We start from the raw sequence: 20,551 nt of genomic DNA, 5'->3' as shown, positions 1-20,551 counted from the left end.
GGTCTACCCCGCCCGAGCGGGTAAGGTGGCCAGGTCTACACCGCCCATGCGGTTAGAAAGGCCAGGTCTACCCAGCCCGCGCGGGCAGGGAGGCCAGGTCTACCCCGCTCGCGCAGATAGAGAGGCAAGGTCTAGGCCGCTGGTACAGGCAGGGAGGCCAGGTCTAGCCTGCTCGCGTGGGTAGGGAGGCCAAGTCTACCCCGCCGTTGTGGGCAGAGAGGTTAGGTCTACCCGGCCCAACTGGGTAGGGAGGCCAGGTCTACCTCTCCGGCGCCGGCAGGGAGGCAGGTCTACCACACCTGCATGGGTATGGAGGCCAGGACCACCCAGCCGGCGCCAGCTGAAAGGCCAGATCTACTTCGCCCGCACGGGTAGGAAGGCCAGGTGTACCCCGCTAACGCGGGTCGGGAAACCAGGTCTACCCCGCCCGCGCGGGTTTGGAGGCCAAACCTATCCCGCCCGTGGGGGTAGGGAGGCCAGGTCTACCCCTCCGGCGCCGGTAGGGAATCCAGGTCTACACCGCCCGCGCAGGTAGGGAGGCCAGGTCTACCCCGCCCGTGTGGATAGGGAGGCCAGTTCTACCACGGCCATGCAGGTAGGGAGGCAAGGTCAACCTCACCCGCGTCGGTACGGAGTCCAGGTCTACCCTGCCCGCGCAGGTATGTAGGCCAGTTCCACCCCTCCGGCGCTGGTAGGGAGGCCATGTCTATCCCGCCGGTGCCAGCAGGGACGCCAGGTCTACCCCGCCCGCGTGGGTAGGGAGGCCAGGTCTACCCTGCCCGCGCAGGTAGGGACGCAACGTCTCCTTCGCCCGCGCCGTTAGGGAGGCCACGTCTAAACCCCCGTGGGGTATAGGGAGGCCAGGTTTACTCTGCCTGCGCGAGTAAGGAGGCAAGGTCTACCCTGCCCGCGCCAGAATTTAGGCCTTGTCTACCCCGCCCGCGCCAGCAGTGAGGCCAGGTCTACCTGGCCAGCGCCGGCAGGGAAGCCAGGTCTACGCGTTCCGCGCCGGCAGGGATACCAGGTCTACCCAGCCCGCGCCGGCAAGGGGCCACGTCTACCCTGCCGGCGCCGGCAGGGAGGCCAGGAATACCCGGCCCGTGCCGACAGGGAGGCCAGGTATTGACTGCCAGCGCCGGCAAGGAGGCCAGGTCTACACCTCCGGCGCCGTCAGGGAGGCCATGTCTACCCCAACCGCGTCGGCAGGGAGCCCAGGTCTACCCCTCGCACCGGCAGGGAGGCTAAGCCTACCCGGCCGGCTCCGGCAGAGAGGCCAGGCCTACTCCGCCCGCGCCGTCAGGGAGGCCACGTCTACCCCGCCGGCGCCGGCAGGGAGGCCAGGTCTGACTTGTCGGCGCTGGCAGGGATGCCAGGTCTACACGGTCCACGCCGGCAGGGAGGCCAGGTCTACCCCGCTGGCACCGTCAGTGAGGCCAGGTCTACTCCTCCGGCGCCTGCAGGGAGGCAGGTCTACCCAGTCAGATCCAGCAGGGAGACCAGGTCTACCCCGCCGGTGCTGGCAGGGAGGATAGATATACCCCGCCGGCACTGAAAGGGCAACCAGGTCTACCTGGCCCTTGGCGCCAGGGAGGCCAGGTCTACCCAGCCCGCGGCGGCAGGGAGGCTAGGTTTACTCCGCCGGCGCCAGCATGGAGGCCACCTCTAACGAGCCGGCGCTGGCAGGGAGGCCAGGTGTACCCACCCGGCGCCCGCAGGGAGACCAGGTCTACCCCGCCGGCGCCGGCAGGGAGTCCAAGTCTACCCCGCCAGCGCCGGCAGGTAGGGCAGGTCTACAGGGCCCACGGCGACAGGGAGGCCAGGGCTACCGCTCCGGCGCTGGCAGGGAGGCCAGGTCTATCCAGCCAGTGCTGGCAGGGAAGCCAGGTATACGCGTCCCGCGCCGGCAAGGAGGACAGGTCTACCTGGCCCGTGCAGGCAGAGAGGCCAGGTCTACCCGACCCGCGCCGGCAGAGAGGCCATGTCTACCCCGCCGGCGCCGGAAGGGAAGCCAGGACTACCTCGCCCGCGCCGACAAGAAGGCCAGGTGCACCCTACCGGCGACGGCAGGGAGGAAAGGTCTTCCCCGCCAGCGCCACAGGGGAGGCCAGGTCTACACTACCGGCACCGGTAGGAGGCCCAGGTCTACAACACCGGCGCCGGCACGGAGACCAGGTCTACCCAGCAAGCGCCAGAATTTAGGCCAGGTCTACCCCTCCCGCGCCGGTAGTGAGGCCAGGTGTACCCGGCCCGCGCCGGCAGGGAGGCCATGTCTACCCCGCCAGCGCCGGCAGGGAGGCCATGTCTACCCTGCTGGCGCCGGAAGGCAGGCCAGGTCTACCCCGACGGCACCGGCAGAGAGCCAGGTCTAGCCCGACCGCGCCGGCAAGGAGGCCAGGTCTACCCGGCCAGCACCGGCAGGGAGGCCAGGACTACCCTGCCTGTGCCGGCAGGGAGGCGACGTTTAACCCTCCGTCGTTGGCAGGGCGGCAACGTCTACACCACTGGCGCTGGCAGTGAGGTCAGGTCTACCCAGCCGGCGCCGCAAGGGATGCCAAGTCTACCCCGCCGGCGCCGGCAGGGAGGCCAGGTCTACCACGCCAGCGCCGGCAGGGAGGCCAGGTCTACCCCGCAGGCACCGGCTGGGAGCCCAGGTCTACCCTGCCCGCGCCAGAATTTAAGCCAGGTCTACCCCTCCCGCGCCAGCAGTGAGGACAGGTCTACCCGGCTCGCGTGGGCAGGGAGTCAAGGTATAGCCGGCGCGGGGCGGCATAGAGGCCAGGTCTAACCCTCCGGTGCCGGCAGGGAGGCCAGGTCTACCCTGACCGCGCCGGCAGGGAGGCCAGGTCTACCCTGACCGCGCCGGCAAGGAGGCCAGGTCTAACCCGCCGTAGCCGACAGGCAGGACAGGTCTAACCCGCCGGCGCCGGCAGTGAGGTCAGGTCTACTTAGCCGGCGCCGCAAGGGATGCCAGGTCTACCCCGCCGGCGCTGGCAGGGCGGCAAGGTCTACCCCGCCGGCAGCGGCAGAGAGGCCAGGTCTACCCCGCAGGCGCCGGCTGGGAGCCCAGGTCTACCCTGCCCGTGCCGGAATTTAGGCCTGCTCTACCCCTCCCACGCCGGCAGTGAGGCCAGGTCTACCCGGTCCACGCGGGCAGAGAGTCCAGGTCTAGCCGGCGCGCGGCGGCAGGGAGGCCAGGTCTACCCCGACCGCGCCGGCAAGGAGGCCAAGCCTACCCGGTCCGCGCCGGCAGGGAGGCCAGGTCTACCTGGCCCACGCCGGCAGGGAGGCCAGGTCTTGCCCGCCAGCGCCGGCAGGGAGCCAAGGTCTACCCAGCCTGTGCCGGCAGGGAGGCCACGTCTACCCCGCCGGCGTTGGCAGGGCGGCCACGTCAACCCCGCCGGCAGCGGCTGATAGGGCAGCTCTAACCCGCCAGCGCCGGCTGGGAGCCCAGGTCTACCTGGGCTGCGCCGGAATTTAGGCCAGGTCTACCCCTCCCGCGCTGGTAGGGAGGCCAAGACTACCCCTCCCGCGCCGGCAAGAAGGGCAGGTCTAACCCGCCGTAGACGACAGGCAGGCCAGGATTACCCCGCCGGCGCAGGCAGTGAGGTCAGGTCTACCCCGCCGGCGCCGGCGGTGAGGTCAGGTCTACCCAGCCGGCGCCGCAAGGGATGCCAGGTCTACCCCGCCGGCAGCGGCAGAGAGGCCAGGTCTACCACGCAGGTGCCGGCTGGGAGGCCAGGTCTAACCTGCCCGTGCCGGAATTTAGGCCAGCTCTACCCCTCCCACTCCATCAGTGAGGCCAGGTCTACCCCGCCGGCGCCGGCAGTGAAGTCAGGTCTACCACGCAGGCGCCGGCTGGGAGCCCAGGTCTACCCTGCCCGTGCCGGAATTTAGGCCAGCTATACCCCTCCCACGCCGGCAGTGAGGCCAGGTCTACCCGGCCGGCGCGGGCAGGGTGTCCAGGTCTAGCCGGCGCGCGGCGGCAGAGAGGCCAGGTCTAACCCTCCGGTGCCGGCAGGGAGGCCAGGTCTACCCCGACCGCGCCGGCAAGGAGGCCAAGTCTACCCGGTCCGCGCCGGCAGGGAGGCCAGGTCTACCCTGCCGGCGCTGGCAGGGAGGCCAGGTCTACCTGGCCCACGCCGCCAGGGAGGCCAGGTCTTGCCCGCCAGCGCCGGCAGGGAGCCAAGGTCTACCCAATCTCTGCCGGCAGGGAGGCCACATCTACCCCGCTGGCGTTGGCAGGGCGGTCAGGTCTACCCCACCGGCAGCGGCAGAGAGGCCAGGTCTACCACACAGGCGCCGGTTGGGAGCCCAGGTCTACCCAGCCTGCGCCGGAATTTAGGCCAGGTCTACCCCTCCCGCGCCGGTAGGGAGGCCAGGTCTACCCTGACTGCACCGGCAAGGAGGCCAAGTCTAACCCGCCGTAGCCTACAAGAAGGCCAGGTCTACCCCGCCGGCGCCGGCAGTGAGGTCAGGTCTACCCAGCCGGCACCGGCAGTGAGGTCAGGTCTACCCAGCCGGCGCCGCAAGGGATGCCAGGTCTACCACGCCCGCGCCGGCAGGGAGGCCACGTCTACCCCGCTGGCGCTGGCAGGGCGGCCAGGTCTACCCCGCCGGCAGCGGCAGAGAGATCATGTCTAACCCCCCGGTGCCGGCAGGGAGGCCATCTCTACCCCAACCTCGCCGGCAAGGAGGCCATGTCTAAACCGCCATAGCCGACAGGCAGACCAGGTCTACTCCGCCGACGCCGGCAGTGAAGTCAGGTCTACCCAGCCAGCGCCGCAAGGGATGCCAGGTCTACTCCGCCGGCGCCGGCAGGGAGGCCAGGTCTACGACGCCCGCGCCGGCAGGGAGGCCAGGTCTACCACGCAGGTGCCGGCTGGGAGCCCAGGTTTACACTGCCCGTGCCGGAATTTAGGCCAGTTCTACCCCTCCCACGCCGGCAGTGAAGCCAGGTCTACCCGCGCGGGCAGGTAGTCCTGGTCTAGCCGGCATACGGCGGCAGAGAGGCCAGGTCTAACCCTCCGGTGCCGGCAGGGAGGCCAGGTCTACCCCGACCGCGCCGGCAAGGAGGCCAGGTCTACCCAGTCCGCGCAGGCAGGGAGGCCAGGTCTACGCTGCTGGCGCCAGCAGGGAGTCCAGGTCTACCCCGCCGGCAGCGGTAGAGAGGTCAGGTCTAACCCTCCGGTGCCGGCAGGGAGGCCAGGTCTACCCCAACCGCGCCAGCAAGGAGGCCAAGTCTACCCGGTCCGCGCCGGCAGGGGGGCCAGGTCTTGCCCGCCGGCAGCGGCAGAGAGGTCAGGTCTAACCCTCCGGTGCCAGCAGGGAGGCCAGGTCAACCCCGACCGCGCCGGTACGGAGGCCAGGTCTACCCCGACCGCGCCAGCAAGGAGGCCAGGTCTAACCCCCCGTAGCCGACAGGCAAGCCAGGTCTACCCCGCCGGCGCCGGCAGTGAGGTCAGGACTACCCCGCCGGCGCCGGCAGTGAGGTCAGGTCTACCTAGCCGGCGCCGCTAGGGATGCCAGGTCTACCCCGCCGGCACCGGCAGGGAGGCCAGGTCTACCCCGCCGGCAGCGGCAGAGAGGCCAGGTCTACCACGCAGGCGCCGGCAGGGAGCCCAGGTCTACACTGCCTGTGCCGGAATTTAGGCCAGCTCTACCCCTCCCACGCCGGCAGTGAGGCCAAGTCTACCCGGCCCGCGTGGGCAGGGAGTCCAGGTATAGCCGGCGCGCGGCGGCACAGAGGCCAGGTCTAACCCTCTGGTGCCAGGAGGGAGGCCAGGTCTACCCCGACCGCACCAGCAAGGAGGCCAGGTCTACCCGGTCCGCGCCGGCAGGGAGGCGAGGTCTAACCCGCCGTAGCCGACAGGCAGGCGAGGTCTACCCCGCCGGCGCCGGCAGTGAGGCCAGGTCTTGCCCGCCGGCGCCGGCAGGGAGCCAAGGTCTACCCAGCCTGTGCCGGCAGGGAGGCCACGTCTACCCCGCCGGCGTTGGCAGGGCGGCCAGGTCTACCCCGGCGGCAGCAGCTAATAGGGCAGGTCTAACCCGCCAGCGCCGGCTGGGAGCCCAGGTCTACCTGGGCTGCGCCGGAATTTAGGCCAGGTCTACCCCTCCCGCGCCGGTAGGGAGGCCAGGTCTACCCCGACCGCGCCAGCAAGGAGGCCAGGTCTAACCCACCGTAGCCGACAGGCAAGCCAGGTCTACCCCGCCTGCGCCGGCAGTGAGGTCAGGACTACCCCGCCGGCGCCGGCAGTGAGGTCAGGTCTACCTAGCCGGCGCCGCAAGGGATGCCAGGTCTACCCCTCCGGCGCCGCAAGGGAGGTCAGGTCTACCCCAGTGTTCCGCAAGGGATGCCAGGTCTACCCCGCCGGCAGCGGCAGGGAGGCCAGGTCTACCACGCCTGCGCCGGCAGGTAGGCCAGGTCTACCCCGCCGGCGCTGGCAGGGCGGCCAGGTTTACCCCGCCGGCAGTAGCAGAGGGGTCAGGTCTAAGCCTCCGGTGCCGGCAGGGAGGCCAGGTCTACCACGCCTGCGCCGGCAGGGAGGCCACGTCTACACCGCCAGCAGCAGCAGAGAGGCCAGGTCTACTCCGCCGGCACCGGTAGAGAGGCCAGGTCTACCCCAACCGCGCCGGCAAGGAGGCCAGGTCTACCCCTCCCGCGCCGGCAAGGAGGCCATGTCTAACCCGCCGTAGCCGACAGGCAGGCCAGGTCTACCTCGCCGGCGCCGGCAGTGAGGTCAGTTCTACCCCGCCGGCGCCGCAAGGGATGCCAGGTCTACCCCGCCCGCGCCGGCAGGGAGGCCACGTCTACCACGCCTGCGCCAGCAGGGAGGCCACGTCTACCCTGCCGGCGCTGGCAGGGCGGCCAGGTCTACCCCGCCGGCAGCGGCAGAGAAGCCAGGTCTACCACGCAGGCGCCGGCTGGGAGCCCAGGTCTACCCTACCTGTGCCGGAATTTAAGCCAGCTCTACCCCTCCCACGCCGGCAGAGAAGCCAGGTCTACCCGGCCGGCGCGGGCAGGGAGTCCAGGTCTAGCCGGCGCGCGGCAGCAGAGAGGCCAGGTCTAAGTCTCCGGTGCCGACAGGGAGGCCAGGTCTACCCCGACCGCGACAGCAAGGAGGCCAGGTCTACCCGGTCCGCGCTGGCAGGGAGGCCAGGTCTACGCTGCCGGCGCCGGCAGGGAGGCCAGGTCTACCTGGCCCACACCGGCAGGGAGGCCAGGTCTTGCCCGCCAGCGCCGGCAGGGAGCCAAGGTCTACCCAGCCTGTGCGGGAAGGGAGGCCACGTCAACCCCGCCGGCGTTGGCAGGGCGACCAGGTCTACCCCGCCGGCAGCGGCTAATAGGGCAGGTCTAACCCGCCAGCGCCGGCTGGGAGCCCAGGTCTACCCGGCCTGCGCCGGAATTTAGGCCAGGTCTACCCCTCCCGCGCCGGTAGGGAGGCCAGGTCTACCCCGACCGCACCGGCAAGGAGGCCAGGTCTAACCCGCCGTAGCCGACAGGCAGGCCAGGTCTACCCCGCCGGCGTCGGCAGTGAGGTCAGGTCTACCGCGCCAGTGCCGGCAGTGAGGTCAGGACTACCCCGCCAGCGCTGGCAGTGAGGTCAGGTCTACCCAGCCGGCACCGCAAGGGATGCCAGGTCTGCGCCGCAAGGGATGCCAGGTCTACCCCGCCGGCGCCGGCAGGGAGGCCAGGTCTACCACGCCCGCGCCAGCAGGGAGGCCACGTCTACCCCGCCGGCGCTGGCAGGGCGGCCAGGTCTACCCCGCCGGCAGCGGCAGAGAGGTCAGGTCTAACCCTCCAGTGCCGGCAGGGAGGCCAGGTCTACCCGGTCCGCGCCGGAAGGGAGGCCAGGTCTACGCTGCCGGCGCCGGCAGGGAGGCCAGGTCTACCTGGCCCACGCTGGCAGGGAGGCCAGGTCTACCTGGCCCACGCCGGCACGGAGGCCAGGTCTAACCCGCCGTAGCCGAGAGGCAGGCCAGGTCTATCCCGCCGGCGCCGGCAGTGAGGTCAGGTCTACCACGCCCGCGCCGGAAGGGAGGCCACGTCTACCCCGCCGGAGCTAGCAGGGCGGCCAGGTCTACCCCGCCGGCAGCGGCAGGGAGGCCAGGTCTACCCCAACCGCACCGGCAAGGAGGCCATGTCTAACCCGCCGTATCCGACAGGCAGGCCAGGTCTACCCCGCCGGCGCCGGCAGTGAGGTTAGGTCTACCCAGCCGGCGCCGCAAGGGATGCCAGGTCTACTCCGCCGGCGCCGGCAGGGAGGCCAGGTCTACCACGCCCGTGCCGGCAGGGAGGCCACGTCTACCCCGACAGCGCTGGCAGGGCGGCAAGGTCTACCCCGCCGGCAGCGGCAGAGAGGCCAGGTCTACCACGCAGGCGCCGGCTGGGAGCCCAGGTCTACCCTGCCAGCGCCGGAATTTAGGCCAGCTCTGCCCCTCCCGCGCTGGCAGTGAGGCCAGGTCTACCCGGCCCGCGCCGGCGGTGAGGACAGGTATAGCCGGCGCGCGGCGGCATAGAGGCCAGGTCTAACCCTCCGGTGCCAGCAGGGAGGACAGGTCTACCCGGTCCGCGCCGGAAGGGAGGCCAGGTCTACGCTGCCAGCGCGGGCAGGGAGGCCAGGTCTACCCCGCCATAGTTGACAGGCAGGCGAGGTCTACCCCGCCGGGGCCGGCAGTGAGGTCAGGTCTACCACGCCGGCACCGGAAGGGAGGCCACGTCTACCCCACCGGCGCTGGCAGGGCGGCCAGGTCTACCCCGCCGGCAGCGGCAGAGAAGCCAGGTCTACCACGCAGGCGCCGGCTGGGAGCCCAGGTCTACCCTACCTGTGCCGGAATTTAAGCCAGCTCTACCCCTCCCACGCCGGCAGAGAAGCCAGGTCTACCCGGCCGGCGCGGGCAGGGAGTCCAGGTCTAGCCGGCGCGCGGCAGCAGAGAGGCCAGGTCTAAGTCTCCGGTGCCGACAGGGAGGCCAGGTCTACCCCGACCGCGACAGCAAGGAGGCCAGGTCTACCCGGTCCGCGCCGGCAGGGAGGCCAGGTCTACGCTGCCGGCGCCGGCAGGGAGGCCAGGTCTACCTGGCCCACACCGGCAGGGAGGCCAGGTCTTGCCCGCCAGCGCCGGCAGGGAGCCAAGGTCTACCCAGCCTGTGCGGGAAGGGAGGCCACGTCAACCCCGCCGGCGTTGGCAGGGCGACCAGGTCTACCCCGCCGGCAGCGGCTAATAGGGCAGGTCTAACCCGCCAGCGCCGGCTGGGAGCCCAGGTCTACCCGGCCTGCGCCGGAATTTAGGCCAGGTCTACCCCTCCCGCGCCGGTAGGGAGGCCAGGTCTACCCCGACCGCACCGGCAAGGAGGCCAGGTCTAACCCGCCGTAGCCGACAGGCAGGCCAGGTCTACCCCGCCGGCGTCGGCAGTGAGGTCAGGTCTACCGCGCCAGTGCCGGCAGTGAGGTCAGGACTACCCCGCCAGCGCTGGCAGTGAGGTCAGGTCTACCCAGCCGGCACCGCAAGGGATGCCAGGTCTGCGCCGCAAGGGATGCCAGGTCTACCCCGCCGGCGCCGGCAGGGAGGCCAGGTCTACCACGCCCGCGCCAGCAGGGAGGCCACGTCTACCCCGCCGGCGCTGGCAGGGCGGCCAGGTCTACCCCGCCGGCAGCGGCAGAGAGGTCAGGTCTAACCCTCCAGTGCCGGCAGGGAGGCCAGGTCTACCCGGTCCGCGCCGGAAGGGAGGCCAGGTCTACGCTGCCGGCGCCGGCAGGGAGGCCAGGTCTACCTGGCCCACGCTGGCAGGGAGGCCAGGTCTACCTGGCCCACGCCGGCACGGAGGCCAGGTCTAACCCGCCGTAGCCGAGAGGCAGGCCAGGTCTATCCCGCCGGCGCCGGCAGTGAGGTCAGGTCTACCACGCCCGCGCCGGAAGGGAGGCCACGTCTACCCCGCCGGAGCTAGCAGGGCGGCCAGGTCTACCCCGCCGGCAGCGGCAGGGAGGCCAGGTCTACCCCAACCGCACCGGCAAGGAGGCCATGTCTAACCCGCCGTATCCGACAGGCAGGCCAGGTCTACCCCGCCGGCGCCGGCAGTGAGGTTAGGTCTACCCAGCCGGCGCCGCAAGGGATGCCAGGTCTACTCCGCCGGCGCCGGCAGGGAGGCCAGGTCTACCACGCCCGTGCCGGCAGGGAGGCCACGTCTACCCCGACAGCGCTGGCAGGGCGGCAAGGTCTACCCCGCCGGCAGCGGCAGAGAGGCCAGGTCTACCACGCAGGCGCCGGCTGGGAGCCCAGGTCTACCCTGCCAGCGCCGGAATTTAGGCCAGCTCTGCCCCTCCCGCGCTGGCAGTGAGGCCAGGTCTACCCGGCCCGCGCCGGCGGTGAGGACAGGTATAGCCGGCGCGCGGCGGCATAGAGGCCAGGTCTAACCCTCCGGTGCCAGCAGGGAGGACAGGTCTACCCGGTCCGCGCCGGAAGGGAGGCCAGGTCTACGCTGCCAGCGCGGGCAGGGAGGCCAGGTCTACCCCGCCATAGTTGACAGGCAGGCGAGGTCTACCCCGCCGGGGCCGGCAGTGAGGTCAGGTCTACCACGCCGGCACCGGAAGGGAGGCCACGTCTACCCCACCGGCGCTGGCAGGGCGGCCAGGTCTACCCCGCCGGCAGCGGCAGAGAAGCCAGGTCTACCACGCAGGCGCCGGCTGGGAGCCCAGGTCTACCCTACCTGTGCCGGAATTTAAGCCAGCTCTACCCCTCCCACGCCGGCAGAGAAGCCAGGTCTACCCGGCCGGCGCGGGCAGGGAGTCCAGGTCTACGCTGCCGGCGCCGGCAGGGAGGCCAGGTCTACCCCGCCGGCGCCGGCAGGGAGACCAGGTCTACCCGGCTCGACGGCAGGGAGGCCAGGTCTACCAGGGCTGAGCGGCAGGGAGGCCAGGTCTACCCATCCAGAGAGGGTAGGGAGGCCATGTCTACCCTGGTCACGAAAAGGGAGGCCAGGTCTACTCCGCCCGCGAGGGTACGGAGACCAGGTTTATACCGCCTGCGCTGGCAGGGAGGCCAGGTCTGTTGACGCGGAAGTCACGGACACTGCACACAATCACTATGATCAAGCAGATGCCACTTTATTGCCAAGATAGCTCGATGTATATGTTCATTCTAGTTTCTGTTCACGCATAAGCAAAATAGAGATTGGTTAGCATGAGCTGTCCACGCGCCTAGTTACACCTAATGATTGGTTATATCAACACTGTACACGCGCATAAACATAAGGTATAATTGGTTGTATTAACTAAAACATGTGAAACTTGTCTCAATCTATTGGTCAAGATAAGCTGCCGAATTGAGGTTCTTTGTGCCAAGTTCCCTTTATCGTGGAATGCGCACCTGTATTCTTCTAATTGGCATCTTTCTTTTTTTGTCTTCTTGTTTATTCTGTTCAAAGCCTTCTAAAGGCGTCTGGAATGCTCTTACTACCGTTAGCTAAATATGTGTCCACAAGCAAAGCGTCCTTGAAGCCTGCTGCCTACAAAACAAGCTTGGCTCACAAATTGATCAATTACATTGAGTCTGGATTGTTCACTATGTGCCCATTACTTTCCAAGTATCCCACACAGACCAGCCTCCCAGCTGCCGCGGGAAGGGTAGACCTGGCCTGCGTGATAGCGCCGGCGGGGTAGACCGGCCTCCCTGCTGCTGCAGGAGGGGTAGACATGTCCTCCCTGCTGGCGCCAGCGGGGTAGACCTGGCCTCCCTGCCGGCGCCGTCGGGGTAGGACTGGCCTCCCTGCCGGCGCCAGCGGGGTAGACCTGGCTTCCCTGCCTGACGCGGCAGGGTAGAACTGGCTTCCCTGACGATGCGGGCCAGGTAGACAGGCATCCCTGCCGGCGCCGGCGCGCTAGACCTGGCCTCCCTGCCGGCGCCAGCGGGGTAGACCTCCTTCCCTGCCGGCGCAGGCGGGGTAGAACTGGCTTACCTGCCGGACGTGGCAGGGTAGAACTGGCTTCCCTGCCGATGTGGGCCGGGTAGACAGGCGACCCTGCCGGCGTCGGCGCACTAGACCTGGCCTCCCTGCCGGTGCCGGTAGGGTAGACATGGCCTCCCTACCTGCGCTGACGGGGTAGACATGGCCTCCCTACCTGCACCAGCGGGGTAGAACTGCCTTCCCTGCCCTCGCGTGTGGGGTATACCTGGCCTCCCTACCCATGCGGGCGGGGTAGACATGGCCTCCCTGACTGCGCGGGCGGGGTAGACCTGCCCTCCCTGCACACACGGGCGGGGTAGACCTGAATTCCCTGCCGGCGCCGGGTGGGTAGACCTGGCCTCCATACCCACGCGGGCGGGGTAGACCTGGCCTCCCTACCCGTGCGGCGGGGTAGACCTGGCCTCCCTACCAACGCGGGTGGGGTCGACATGGCCTCCCCGTCCGCGCAGGTGGGGTAGACCTGTACTTCCTGCCCGCGCGGGCCGGGTAGACCTGGCCTCCATACCAGTGCGGGCGGGGTAGACCTCGCCTCTCTAGAGGCGTGGGGGAGGTAGACATGGCTTCCCTACCCGCACAGGCGCGGTAGACCTGGCGTCCCTGCCGGTGCCCGCAGGGTAGACCTGGCCACCCTACCGGCCCTGGCAGTGTAGACCTGGCCTCCCTACACTGGCGGGCGGGGTAGACCTGTCCTCCCTACCCGCACGGGCGGGGTAGACCTGGCCTTACTACCGGCATGGGAGAGGTAGACCTGGATTCCCATCCCACACGGGTGGGGTAGACCTGGCCCCCCTGCCGGCGCTGTCAGGGTAGACATGGCCTCCCTAACCACGCGGGCGGGGTAGACCTGGCCTCCCTACCCGCGCAGGCAGGTTAGACGTGGCCTCCCTACGGGCTCTGGCGGGGTAGACCTGGCCTCCCTACCCGCGTGGCTGGGGTAGACCTGGAGTTCCTGTCCGCGCAAGCAGGGTAGACCTGGCCTCCCTACCCACACGGGCGTGGTAGACCTGTCCTCCCTACGGGCTGTGGTGGGGTAGACCTGGCCTCCCTACCTGCATGGGTGGGAAACACCTTGCCTCCCTACCTGCGCGGGCGGGGTAGACCTGGCCTCACTACCGGCACGTGAGAGGTAGACTTGGCCTCCCTACCCGAGCTGGGGGGTAGACCTGGCCTCACTGTCCACGCAGGTGGGGTAGTCCTGGCCTCCCTACCCACGCGGGCAGAGTAGACCTCACCTCCCTGCCCGCGCTGGCTGGGTAGACCTGGCCTCCCTGCCCACGTGGGCGGGGTAGACCTGGCCTACTTACCCTCTCAAGCGGGTTAGACCTGGCGTCCCTGCAGGACCCCGTGGGGTAGACCTGGTATCCCTGCCGGCGCCGGTGGGGTAGATCTGGCCTCCCTGTCCGCGCGTTCGAGGTAGACCTGGCCTCCCTACCCACGCGGGTGGGGCAGACCTGGCCTCCCTACCCCCGCGGGCGATGTAGACCTGGCCTGCCTATGGGCTCTGGCCGGGTTGACTGGCCTCCCTACCCGTGCGGGTGGGGTAGACATTGCCTCCCTGTCCGCGCGGGCGGGGTAGACCTGGCCCCCCTACCCGCGCGGGATTTGTAGACCTGCCCTCCGTACCCACGTGGGCGGGGTAGACCTGGCCTCCCTACCCACGTGGGTGGGGTAGACCTGGCCTTCCTGTCCACACGGGATGGTTAGACCTTGCCTCCCTACCTGCGCGAGCGCAGTAGACCTGGCCTCACTACCGGAATGGGAGAGGTAGACTTGGCCTCCCTACCGGAGCAGGGGGGTAGACCTCACCTCCCTGCCGGTGCCGGCTGGGTAGAACTGCCCTCCCTTCCCACGCGGGCGGTGTAGAACTGCCCTCCCTACCCCTTTGGGCAGGGTAGACCTGGCCTCACTAGGGGCATGGGAGAGGTAGACTTGACCTCCCTACCCACGCGGGCGAGGTAGACCTGGCCTCACGATCCGCGTGGGCGGGGTACATCTGGCCTCCCTACCCGCGTGGGCACGGTAGACCTGGCCTCTGTACCTGCGCGGAAGGGGTAGACCTGGCATCCCTGCTGGCAGTGGCGTTATAGACCTGACCTCCCTACCCGCGTGGGCGGGGTACACCTGGCCTCCTTACCCGCGCTGGCAGGGTACACCTGCCCTCCATACCCACGTGGGCGGGGTAGACATGGCCTCCCTGCCCGCTCGGGCGGGGTAGACCTGCCCTGCCTACCAGCGTGGGCGGGATAGACCTGGCCTCACTACCTGCACGGGAGAGGTAGACTAGATCTCCCTACCCGGGCGGGCGGGGTAGACCTGGCTTCCGTACCCACGTGGGCGGGGTAGACTTGCCCTCCCTGCCCGGGCAGGCGAGGTAGACGTGGCCTCCCTACCAGCGCAGACGGGGTAGACCTGGCCTCCATACAGCTCTGGCGGGGTAGAGCTGGCCTCCCTACCCACGCGGGCGAAGTAGACCTGGCCTCACTACGGGCACAGAGAGGTAGACTTGGCCTCCCTACCCGAGTGGGGGGTATACCTGGCCTCCCTGTCCGTGCAAGAGGGGTAGACCTGAGCTCACTACCCGTGTGGGCGGGGTAGACCTGGCTGCCCTACCCACGTGGGCGGGGTAGACCTGGCATCACTACCGGCACAGGAGGGATAGACCTGGTTTCCCTACCCACACGGGCGGGGTAGACCTGGCCCACCTGTTGGCGCCGGCGGGGTAGACCTGGCTTCCCTACACGCGCGGGCAGGGTAGACCTGGACTCCCTACCCGTGCCGGCAGGGTAGACCTGGCCTCACTACCAGCGCGGGCGAGGTAGACCTCGCATCCCTGCCGGCGCCGGCGGGGTAGACCTTACCTCCCTGCCGGCTCCGGCACGGTAGACCTGACCTCCCTGCCGGCGCCGATGGGGTAGACCTGGCCTCCCTACCCATGCGGGCGTGGTAGACCTGGTCTCCACACCCACGCTGTCGTGGTAGAGCTGGACTCCCTACCGGCGCAGGCGACGTAGAACTGGCTCCCCTACACGCGCAGGTGGGGTACACCTGGCCTCCCTACCTGCGCCGGCGGGGTAGACCTCGCCTCACTACCGGCACGGGAGAGGTAGACCTGGCTTCCCTACCCGAGCGGGCGGGGTAGACCTGGTCGCCCTGCAGGCGCCGGCGGGGTAGAATTGGCATCCCTACCCACATGGGATGGGTAGACCATGCCTCCCTACCCACACGGGTGTGGTAAACCTGGCCTCCATACCCGCATGGGTGGGGTAGACCTCACCTTCTTGCCGGTGCCTTCGGGGTTGACCTGGCCTCCCTACCCACACGGGAGAGGTAGACCATGCCTCCCTGCCCACGCACTTAGGGTAGACATGGCCTCCATACGAGCACGGGCGGGGTAGACCTGGCCACCTTGCCGGCGCCGGCGGGATAGACCTAGCCTCCCTACCCAGTGGGGTATACCTGGCCTCCCCGCTGGCGCGGGCGGGTTAGACCTGGCCTTCCTACCCGCCTGTGCGAGGTAGGCCTGGCCACCCTGCCAGCGAACAGCGGGGTAGACCTGGCCTCCCAACCTGCGATGGCGGGGTCGACCTGGCCTCCCTGCCGGCCCCGGCGGGGTTGACCTGGCCTTCTTACCCGTGCGGGCGGAGTAGAGCTGGCCTTCTTACCCGTGCGGGCGGAGTAGTCCTGGCCTCCTTGCCGGAAGAGTTGGCTTAGATCTGGTCTTCCTACCCACACGGACAGGGTAGACCTGGCCTCACTTTGGTTCCGGCGGGGTAGAGCTGGCCACCCTGCCAGTGCCGGAGGTGTAGATCTGGCCTCCTTGACGGCACAGATGGGGTAGACTTGGTTTCCCTACCCGCGCGGGCAGGGTAGAGCTGAAGTCCATTTTGGCGCCGGCGGGGTAGACCTGGCATTCCTGCCCATGCGCGCAGGGTACAACTGGCCTCCCTACCCGCGTGGTCGAGGTAGACCTGGCCTCCATACCCGCACGGGCGGGGTAGACCTGGCCTCCCTATCCGCGTGGGCGGGGTAGACCTGGCCTTCCTTCCGGAGCGCGCAGTGTTCACCTGGCCTCCCTTCCTGCCCGGGCAGGGTAGATTTGGCCTCCCTGCCTGCGCGGGCGGCGTAGACCTTGCCTCTACACCCGCACGGGGGAGGTAGACCTGGCTTCCCTGCCCGTGCGGGTCGGGTAGACCTGGCCTCCCTGCCAGCACCGACGGGGTAGACCAGGCCTCCCTACCCGTGCGGGCTGGATAGACCTTGCATCCCTACCCATGCAGGAGGGGTAGACCATGCCTCCCTACCCAAGCGGGTGTGGTAGACCTGGCCTCCATACCCGCATGGGCGGTGTAGACCTCCCCTCCTTGCCGGTGCCTTCGGGGTAGACCTGGCCTCCTTAAACGCACGGGCATTGTAGACCTGGCCTCACTATACCTCGCGGGTGCTGTAGACCTGTCCTCCATGACGGCATCGGTGGGATAGACCTTGCCTCCCTATCCATGCAGGCAGGGTCGACCTGTCCTCTCTAGCTGCGCAGGCGGGGTAGACCAGGCCACCCTAACTGTGAGGGCTTGGTAGACCACGCCTCCCTACCCGCGTGGGCGGGGTAGACCTGGCCTCCCTTCCAGTGCCAGTGGGGTAGACCTGGCCTCCCTACACGTGCGGGTGGGGTAGACCTGGCCTCCCTGCCAGCAAGGGAGTCTTAAACCTGGCCGTCTTGCTCGCAAGGGCTGGGTACAACTGGCCTCCCTACCCACGCGGGCGGGTCAGACCTGGGCTCCCTACCCGCATTGGTGGGGTAGACCTCTCCTCCCTGCCGACAAGTGTGGGGTAGACCTTGCCTCCCTGATGGCAATGGCGGGGTAGGTCTGGCCTTTCTGCCTGCGCTGGGAGGGTAGACCTGGTCTACCTGTGGGAAGGGTGGTGTAGACCTGGCCTCTCTTCCCGCATGGACTGGGTAGACCTGGCCACCCTGCCAGCGCCAGTGGGGTGGACCTGGCTTCCCTACCGATAAGGATGGGGTAGATCTGGCCTCTTTCCTGTCGCTGGTGGGGTAGACCTTGCCTCCCTACCCGCGCAGGTGGGGTAGACCTGACCTCCCTGCTGGCAATGCCGGGTTAGACCTGGTCTCCATGCCGGCCCCAGTGGGGTATACCTGGCCTCCCTACCACCGAGGGCGGGTAGACATGGCCTCCCTGCCGGCACAGGTGGGGTAAAACTGGCCTCCTTCCGGTGCCACTGGAGTAGACCTGGACTGCCCTGCCAGCAAGAGCGGGGTAGACCTGGCCTGCCCTGCCAGCAAGAGAGGGGTAGACTTGGCCTCCCTACTGGCAAGGGCTGTGTAGAACCGGCCTCCCTACCTTCACGGGCTGAGTAGACCTGGCCTCCCTACCCGTGCATGCGGGGTAGACCTGGCCGCCTTGCCGGCAAAGGCGGGGTAGACCAAGCCTCCTTACCCTCGCGGGCGGGTCACGCATGGCCTCCCTACCCGCATGGGCTGGGTAGACCTGACCTCCCTAACCGCGCAGGTGGAGTAGACCTGGCCTCCCTGTTGGTAAGGGCAGGGTCGACCTGGCCTCCCTGCTGGCAATGGCAGGTAGAACTCGCATCCCTGTCAGCAAGGGCAGGGTAGATCTGGTCTCTCTGCCCGCGCTCGGAGGGTAGACCTGGCCTCTCTGCCGGCGCCAGTGGGCCAGACCCGCCCTCCCTACTTGATGCTCTTGGCTCGCCCTGCTATCCCTACTTGATTCTCCGGGTTAGGCCTGGCATCCGTTCCTTGACCCTGCACAATAGTACCGTTACCCCTACTGGTACTCCAGAGTAATATGGGTACCCCTACTGGTACTCCAGGGTACACCTCCTGTCCCTATGGACGTGCAGGGGGTAGACCCGCTGTCCCTACCTAACCCTCTGTGGCAGGCCTGGCGTCCCTACCTGATGCTCTGGGGTAGGCCTGGATCCCTACCTGATCCTGCGCAGTCGTACCGGTACCCCTACTGGTACTCCGGGGTACACCTGCTGTCCCTACAGGCTCGCGGGGGAAGATCCAACCTCCCCACCTGAACCTCTGGGGTTGGACTGTTATCCCTACCTGATGCTCCGGGGTAGGCCTGGCGTCCCTAACCATTCCAGGGTAGACCTGACCTCCCTACTTGCAAGGGCGGGGTTGACCTGGTCTCTGTACCGATGTGGGCTGGGTAGACCTGGCCTCCCTACCTTGACGTGCAGAAACAGACTCCACAATCAGTGAGACTGTAAAGTAGGTATGTTCATTCAGCACTGGGCAGCACGGGGGGTAGTCCCACCAAAGTCGTGCACGCCCGACTCGGCAGTTCGTCTCAAGTTTATACAGTCAAGTGTTACATATTCACAATACACCTATACATATGCATGACCTATCCCCGCTTCATATTAAAATTCGCTCCGAGAGGTCATTTCCATAGTCTCCTCTCAACTGCGCTTGCGCACTGCCTCTTTATGGTGGTCATCTGGTGGTCGCAGAGATGAAGATAGATGACTCCGTCACCCCTAGTAACCTCTTTTCTTGCACAGGCTCAGTGGTTTCTTGGTATTCACCCAAGCCGCAAGACCAGTCTTAGCTGGCTCTTGGGGCCTGCTCCTGCTTCTTATCAGGAACTGTCTCTACCTCATTGGCTAGTTCTTGGGGCCAGCTCTTCTTATCAAAGACTGTCTCTGCCTCAGCTAATTTCAACAATGTAAGCGCTAAACATCATCTCTCATCCCCCTTTATTATGTCTATTGAGATTCTTTTCACTCGCCTTGTCTCACAGTCATCCTCGAGGTAGCAAAGTGAAAGCGCAGGGCAGCTGGGAACAAGACAAATGGACACCGCAGCTCTCTTGACCGTGCTGAGCCACAGAGCACTGAGCCCTTTTGCCTGTTTTGTCTTAAGACTCCACACTTTCAGTCACAAAAATGAGGATTTCTACCCCTAAAAACAGTACTCGCCAGCTGTGATGCTGGAAATTAAAAAAAAAAACAAAACAAAAACAGAGAAAAAATTATCATAAAGACATGCTAAGCCTCTCATCTGCAGCTCACATTCTTGCAAGTCCCAAGTGCAAATATTGAACTTTTCCATTAAAGTTGGTTTACATCTGACGTTGGTTGCTGTCATAATCCAGCAGGGCAGAGCTGACTCCTTGGCAGTGTACAGGCAGAGGTCCTGCTCCTCAAAGCACACTCAGCCAGCACAAAGCAAAGAAAGGAAATGCGCTGGAATTCATGTGGGGGTGGATTTCTAGGAAGAAGGGCGTGGCTTTGCTCAGAGAAGTCTGTTGTAATTTTCCCCTGTCTTTTCCTTCTTAGGACAGCGCCCCCATTTCAAGAACCAGCAAATGTCCAATGGCAGCTCCATGAGCGAGTTCTTCTTGGCATTTGCAGATACACGGGAGCTGCAGCTCTTGCACTTCTGGCTCTTCCTGGGCATCTACCTGGCTGCCCTCCTGGCCAACGGCCTCATCATCACTGCCGTAACCTGTGACCACCGCCTCCACACCCCCATGTACTTCTTCCTCCTCAACCTCGCCCTCCTCGACCTGGGCTCCATCTCCACCACTGTCCCCAAATCCATGGCCAACTCACTCTGGGACACCAGGGCCATCTCCTACCAAGGATGTGCTTCTCAGGTTTTTTTCTTTTTTATTCTGATGTCAGCAGAGTTTTATCTTCTGACTGTCATGGCCTATGACCACTACGTTGCCATCTGCAAACCCCTGCACTACGGAACCCTCCTGGGCAGCAGAGCTTGTGTCCACATGGCAGCAGCTGCCTGGGGCTGTGGGTTTCTCAACGCTGTGCTGCACACGGCCAACACATTTTCACTACGATTCTGCAATGGCAATGCTGTGGACCAGTTCTTCTGTGAAGTTCCCCAGATCCTCAAGCTCTCCTGTTCTGATGCCTACCTCAGGGAGGCTGGGCTTATTGTGGTTAGTGTCTGTGTGGCATTTGGGTGTTTTGTTATCATTGTGCTGTCTTACGTGCACATCTTCAGGGCCATGCTGAGGATGCCCTCTGAGCAGGGGCGGCACAAAGCCTTTTCCATGTGCCTCCTTCACCTGGCCGTGGTCTTCCTGTTTATCAGTACGGGCATGTTTACCTACCTGAAGCCCCTCTCCATCTCCTCCCCACGCCAGGACCTATGCTGGCAGTTCTGTATTCGGTGGTGCCTCCAGCAGTGAACCCTCTCATCTACAGCATGAGGAACCAGGAGCTCAAGGATGCAGTTCAGAAACTGATGACCAGAAGTTTTTTTAGTAGCAATATACTGCCCATCTGCTTCTACATATCACTCATAACGTAATTCATTACAGGCCCAACCTATCATTTATATGTTTTGTAGTTGTTGATGTTAGTGTTGATTTATTTTTTTTATTTTGTTTTTTTCAATTCTGATAATGTTGTCCATGCTTGCATTGTACAGATGAGTTGTAAGCGTGCAAATCACAGGCGTGTGTGGAGACGAACCTGAGTGAGCACAAATGCCATCAGCTATTCCTGGGGATGCCATGAATGTCAGTGTCCTGAAGTCACTTCACTTTGAGAGTAACGTCCCCTGGGAAACCAACAGAA

At 66.4% G+C, this 20,551-nt stretch overlaps 1 pseudogene; it reads left to right on the top strand.

Annotated features, from left to right (window-relative positions):
- The first annotated feature begins 589 nt into the window (after positions 1 to 589).
- LOC128138349 (olfactory receptor 14A16-like) lies at positions 590 to 20,282 on the top strand (annotated as a pseudogene).
- Positions 20,283 to 20,551: the final 269 nt, after the last annotated feature.

Source organism: Harpia harpyja, unplaced genomic scaffold (assembly GCF_026419915.1).
Source record: "Harpia harpyja isolate bHarHar1 unplaced genomic scaffold, bHarHar1 primary haplotype scaffold_39, whole genome shotgun sequence".
Taxonomy (NCBI): domain Eukaryota; kingdom Metazoa; phylum Chordata; class Aves; order Accipitriformes; family Accipitridae; genus Harpia; species Harpia harpyja.
This window is presented reverse-complemented; position numbering and strand designations above follow the sequence as displayed.